The following is a 7,691-nucleotide window of genomic DNA, read 5'->3' as shown; positions in this document are numbered from 1 at the left end:
GCGACGACTGGGTCAACATATCATCTCATGGTATGATATCCTACCAAACTACAGCGACCCCTGGGTCAACGTATTCTCATCTTATGGTATGATATCCTACCAAACTACAGTGACCGCTGGGTCAACGTATTCTCATCTCATGGTATGATATCCTACCAAACTACAGTGACCGCTGGGTCAACGTATTCTCATCTCATGGTATGATATCCTACCAAACTACAGTGACCGCTGGGTCAACGTATTCTCATCTCATGGTATGATATCGTACCAAACTACAGTGACCGCTGGGTCAACATATCTCATGATATGATAGCCTACCAAACTACAGCGACCACTGGATCAACATATCAACTCATGGTATGATATCCTACCAAACTACAGCAACCATTGGGTCAACATATCATCTCATGGTATGATATCCTACCAAACTACAGCGACCACTGGGTCAACATATCATCTCATGGTACGATATCCTACCAAACTACAGCGACCACTGGGTCAACATATCATCTCATGGTATGATATCCTACCAAACTACAGTGACCACTGGATCAACATATCATCTCATGGTATGAAATCCTACCAAACTACAGCGACCACTGGGTCAACGTATTCTCATCTCATGGTATGATATCCTACCAAACTACAGTGACCACTGGGTCAACATATCATCTCATGGTACGATATCCTACCAAACTACAGTGACCACTGGATCAACATATCATCTCATGGTATGAAATCCTACCAAACTACAGCGACCACTGGGTCAACGTATTCTCATCTCATGGTATGATATCCTACCAAACTACAGTGACCACTGGGTCAACATATCATCTCATGGTACGATATCCTACCAAACTACAGCGACCACTGGGTCAGCGTATTCTCATCTCATGGTATGATATCCTACCAAACTACAACGACCACTGGGTCAACATATCATCTCATGGAACGATATCCTACCAAACTACAGCGACCACTGGGTCAACATATCATCTCATGGTATGAAATCCTACCAAACTACAGCGACCACTGGGTCAACGTATTCTCATCTCATGGTATGATATCCTACCAAACTACAGCAACCACTGGGTCAACATATCATCTCATGGTACGATATCCTACCAAACTACAGCGACCGCTGGGTCAACATATCATCTCATGATATAATATCCTACCAAACTACAGTGACCACTGGGTCAACATATCATCTCATGGTATGTTATCCTACCAAACTACTGCGACCACTGGGTCAACATATCATCTCATGGTATGATATCCTACCAAACTACAGCGACCACTGGGTCAACATATCATCTCATGGTATGATATCCTACCAAACTACAGCGACCACTGGGTCAGCGTATTCTCATCTCATGGTATGATATCCTACCAAACTACAGTGACCGCTGGGTCAACGTATTCTCATCTCATGGTATGATATCGTACCAAACTACAGTGACCGCTGGGTCAACATATCATCTCATGGTATAATATCCTACCAAACTACAGCGACCACTGGGTCAACATATCATCTCATGGTATGATATCCTACCAAACTACAGCGACCACTGGGTCAACATATCATCTCATGGTATGATATCCTACCAAACTACAGCGACCCCTGGGTCAACATATCATCTCATGGTACAATATCCTACCAAACAACAGCTATCACTGGGTCAACGTATTCTCATCTCATGGTATGATATTCTACCAAACTACAGTGACCACTGAGTCAACATATCATCTCATGGTACGATATCCTACCAAACTAAAGCGACCCCTGGGTCAACATATCATCTCATGGTACAATATCCTACCAAACAACAGCTATCACTGGGTCAACGCATTCTCAATCTCATGGTATGATATCCTACCAAACTACAGTGACCACTGGGTCAACGTATTCTCATCTCATGGTATGATATCGTACCAAACTACAGTGACCACTGGGTCAACATATCATCTCATGGTATGATATTCTACCAAACTACAGCAACCACTGGGTCAACATATCATCTCATGGTATGATATCCTACCAAACTACAGCGACCCCTGGGTCAACATATCATCTCATGGTACAATATCCTACCAAACAACAGCTATCACTGGGTCAACGTATTCTCATCTCATGGTATGATATCCTACCAAACTACAGTGACCCCTGGGTCAACATATCATCTCATGGTACAATATCCTACCAAACAACAGCGACCCCTGGGTCAACATATCATCTCATGGTACAATATCCTACCAAACAACAGCTATCACTGGGTCAACGTATTCTCATCTCATGGTATGATATCCTACCAAACTACAGTGACCACTGGGTCAACATATCATCTCATGGTACGATATCCTACCAAACAACAGCTATCACTGGGTCAACGTATTCTCATCTCATGGTATGATATTCTACCAAACTACAGTGACCACTGAGTCAACATATCATCTCATGGTACGATATCCTACCAAACTAAAGCGACCCCTGCATCAACATATCATCTCATGGTACAATATCCTACCAAACAACAGCTATCACTGGGTCAACGCATTCTCAATCTCATGGTATGATATCCTACCAAACTACAGTGACCGCTGGGTCAACGTATTCTCATCTCATGGTATGATATCGTACCAAACTACAGTGACCACTGGGTCAACATATCATCTCATGGTATGATATTCTACCAAACTACAGCGACCACTGGGTCAACATATCATCTCATGGTATGATATCCTACCAAACTACAGCAACCACTGGGTCAACATATCATCTCATGGTACGATATCCTACCAAACTACAGCGACCCCTGGGTCAACATATCATCTCATGGTACAATATCCTACCAAACAACAGCTATCACTGGGTCAACGTATTCTCATCTCATGGTATGATATCCTACCAAACTACAGTGACCCCTGGGTCAACATATCATCTCATGGTACAATATCCTACCAAACAACAGCGACCACTGGGTCAACATATCATCTCATGGTACAATATCCTACCAAACAACAGCTATCACTGGGTCAACGTATTCTCATCTCATGGTATGATATCCTACCAAACTACAGTGACCACTGGGTCAACATATCATCTCATGGTACGATATCCTACCAAACAACAGCTATCACTGGGTCAACGTATTCTCATCTCATGGTATGATATTCTACCAAACTACAGTGACCACTGAGTCAACATATCATCTCATGGTACGATATCCTACCAAACTAAAGCGACCCCTGGGTCAACATATCATCTCATGGTACAATATCCTACCAAACAACAGCTATCACTGGGTCAACGCATTCTCAATCTCATGGTATGATATCCTACCAAACTACAGTGACCGCTGGGTCAACGTATTCTCATCTCATGGTATGATATCGTACCAAACTACAGTGACCACTGGGTCAACATATCATCTCATGGTATGATATTCTACCAAACTACAGCGACCACTGGGTCAACATATCATCTCATGGTATGATATCCTACCAAACTACAGCAACCACTGGGTCAACATATCATCTCATGGTACGATATCCTACCAAACTACAGCGACCCCTGGGTCAACATATCATCTCATGGTACAATATCCTACCAAACAACAGCTATCACTGGGTCAACGTATTCTCATCTCATGGTATGATATCCTACCAAACTACAGCGACCCCTGGGTCAACATATCATCTCATGGTACAATATCCTACCAAACAACAGCTATCACTGGGTCAACGTATTCTCATCTCATGGTATGATATCCTACCAAACTACAGCGACCACTGGGTCAACATATCATCTCATGGTACGATATCCTACCAAACTACAGCGACCCCTGGGTCAACATATCATCTCATGGTACAATATCCTACCAAACAACAGCTATCACTGGGTCAACGTATTCTCATCTCATGGTATGATATCGTACCAAACTACAGTGACCACTGGGTCAACATATCATCTCATGGTATGATATTCTACCAAACTACAGCGACCACTGGGTCAACATATCATCTCATGGTATGATATCCTACCAAACTACAGCGACCCCTGGGTCAACATATCATCTCATGGTACAATATCCTACCAAACAACAGCTATCACTGGGTCAACGTATTCTCATCTCATGGTATGATATCCTACCAAACTACAGTGACCCCTGGGTCAACATATCATCTCATGGTACAATATCCTACCAAACAACAGCGACCCCTGGGTCAACATATCATCTCATGGTACAATATCCTACCAAACAACAGCTATCACTGGGTCAACGTATTCTCATCTCATGGTATGATATCCTACCAAACTACAGTGACCACTGGGTCAACATATCATCTCATGGTACGATATCCTACCAAACAACAGCTATCACTGGGTCAACGTATTCTCATCTCATGGTATGATATTCTACCAAACTACAGTGACCACTGAGTCAACATATCATCTCATGGTACGATATCCTACCAAACTAAAGCGACCCCTGCATCAACATATCATCTCATGGTACAATATCCTACCAAACAACAGCTATCACTGGGTCAACGCATTCTCAATCTCATGGTATGATATCCTACCAAACTACAGTGACCGCTGGGTCAACGTATTCTCATCTCATGGTATGATATCGTACCAAACTACAGTGACCACTGGGTCAACATATCATCTCATGGTATGATATTCTACCAAACTACAGCGACCACTGGGTCAACATATCATCTCATGGTATGATATCCTACCAAACTACAGCAACCACTGGGTCAACATATCATCTCATGGTACGATATCCTACCAAACTACAGCGACCCCTGGGTCAACATATCATCTCATGGTACAATATCCTACCAAACAACAGCTATCACTGGGTCAACGTATTCTCATCTCATGGTATGATATCCTACCAAACTACAGTGACCCCTGGGTCAACATATCATCTCATGGTACAATATCCTACCAAACAACAGCGACCCCTGGGTCAACATATCATCTCATGGTACAATATCCTACCAAACAACAGCTATCACTGGGTCAACGTATTCTCATCTCATGGTATGATATCCTACCAAACTACAGTGACCACTGGGTCAACATATCATCTCATGGTACGATATCCTACCAAACAACAGCTATCACTGGGTCAACGTATTCTCATCTCATGGTATGATATTCTACCAAACTACAGTGACCACTGAGTCAACATATCATCTCATGGTACGATATCCTACCAAACTAAAGCGACCCCTGGGTCAACATATCATCTCATGGTACAATATCCTACCAAACAACAGCTATCACTGGGTCAACGCATTCTCAATCTCATGGTATGATATCCTACCAAACTACAGTGACCGCTGGGTCAACGTATTCTCATCTCATGGTATGATATCGTACCAAACTACAGTGACCACTGGGTCAACATATCATCTCATGGTATGATATTCTACCAAACTACAGCGACCACTGGGTCAACATATCATCTCATGGTATGATATCCTACCAAACTACAGCAACCACTGGGTCAACATATCATCTCATGGTACGATATCCTACCAAACTACAGCGACCCCTGGGTCAACATATCATCTCATGGTACAATATCCTACCAAACAACAGCTATCACTGGGTCAACGTATTCTCATCTCATGGTATGATATCGTACCAAACCACAGCGACCCCTGGGTCAACATATCATCTCATGGTACAATATCCTACCAAACAACAGCTATCACTGGGTCAACGTATTCTCATCTCATGGTATGATATCCTACCAAACTACAGCGACCACTGGGTCAACATATCATCTCATGGTACGATATCCTACCAAACTACAGCGACCCCTGGGTCAACATATCATCTCATGGTACAATATCCTACCAAACAACAGCTATCACTGGGTCAACGTATTCTCATCTCATGGTATGATATCCTACCAAACTACAGCGACCACTGGGTCAACATATCATCTCATGGTACGATATCCTACCAAACTACAGCGACCCCTGGGTCAACATATCATCTCATGGTACAATATCCTACCAAACAACAGCTATCACTGGGTCAACGTATTCTCATCTCATGGTATGATATCCTACCAAACTACAGTGACCACTGGGTCAACATATCATCTCATGGTACGATATCCTACCAAACTACAGCGACCACTGGGTCAGCGTATTCTCATCTCATGGTATGATATCCTACCAAACTACAGTGACCGCTGGGTCAACGTATTCTCATCTCATGGTATGATATCGTACAACACTACAGTGACCGCTGGGTCAACATATCATCTCATGGTATGATATCCTACCAAACTACAGCGACCACTGGGTCAACATATCATCTCATGGTATGAAATCCTACCAAACTACAGCGACCACTGGGTCAACGTATTCTCATCTCATGGTATGATATCCTACCAAACTACAGCAACCACTGGGTCAACATATCATCTCATGGTACGATATCCTACCAAACTACAGCGACCGCTGGGTCAACATATCATCTCATGATATAATATCCTACCAAACTACAGTGACCACTGGGTCAACATATCATCTCATGGTATGTTATCCTACCAAACTACTGCGACCACTGGGTCAACATATCATCTCATGGTACAATATCCTACCAAACAACAGCTATCACTGGGTCAACGTATTCTCATCTCATGGTATGATATCCTACCAAACTACAGTGACCACTGGGTCAACATATCATCTCATGGTACGATATCCTACCAAACTACAGCGACCACTGGGTCAGCGTATTCTCATCTCATGGTATGATACCCTACCAAACTACAGTGACCGCTGGGTCAACGTATTCTCATCTCATGGTATGATATCGTACAAAACTACAGTGACCGCTGGGTCAACATATCATCTCATGGTATGATATCCTACCAAACTACAGCGACCACTGGGTCAACATATCATCTCATGGTATGAAATCCTACCAAACTACAGCGACCACTGGGTCAACGTATTCTCATCTCATGGTATGATATCCTACCAAACTACAGCAACCACTGGGTCAACATATCATCTCATGGTACGATATCCTACCAAACTACAGCGACCGCTGGGTCAACATATCATCTCATGATATAATATCCTACCAGACTACAGTGACCACTGGGTCAACATATCATCTCATGATATAATATCCTACCAAACTACAGTGACCACTGGGTCAACATATCATCTCATGGTACGATATCCTACCAAACTACAGCGACCACTGGGTCAGCGTATTCTCATCTCATGGTATGATACCCTACCAAACTACAGTGACCGCTGGGTCAACGTATTCTCATCTCATGGTATGATATCGTACAAAACTACAGTGACCGCTGGGTCAACATATCATCTCATGGTATGATATCCTACCAAACTACAGCGACCACTGGGTCAACATATCATCTCATGGTATGAAATCCTACCAAACTACAGCGACCACTGGGTCAACGTATTCTCATCTCATGGTATGATATCCTACCAAACTACAGCAACCACTGGGTCAACATATCATCTCATGGTACGATATCCTACCAAACTACAGCGACCGCTGGGTCAACATATCATCTCATGATATAATATCCTACCAGACTACAGTGACCACTGGGTCAACATATCATCTCATGATATAATATCCTACCAAACTACTGCGACCACTGGGT

The sequence above is a fragment of the Sander lucioperca genome, chromosome 3 (assembly GCF_008315115.2).
Source record: "Sander lucioperca isolate FBNREF2018 chromosome 3, SLUC_FBN_1.2, whole genome shotgun sequence".
Classification (NCBI taxonomy): Eukaryota; Metazoa; Chordata; class Actinopteri; order Perciformes; family Percidae; genus Sander; species Sander lucioperca.
The sequence above is the reverse complement of the archived record's forward strand: the minus strand, read 5'-3'. Positions refer to the sequence as shown.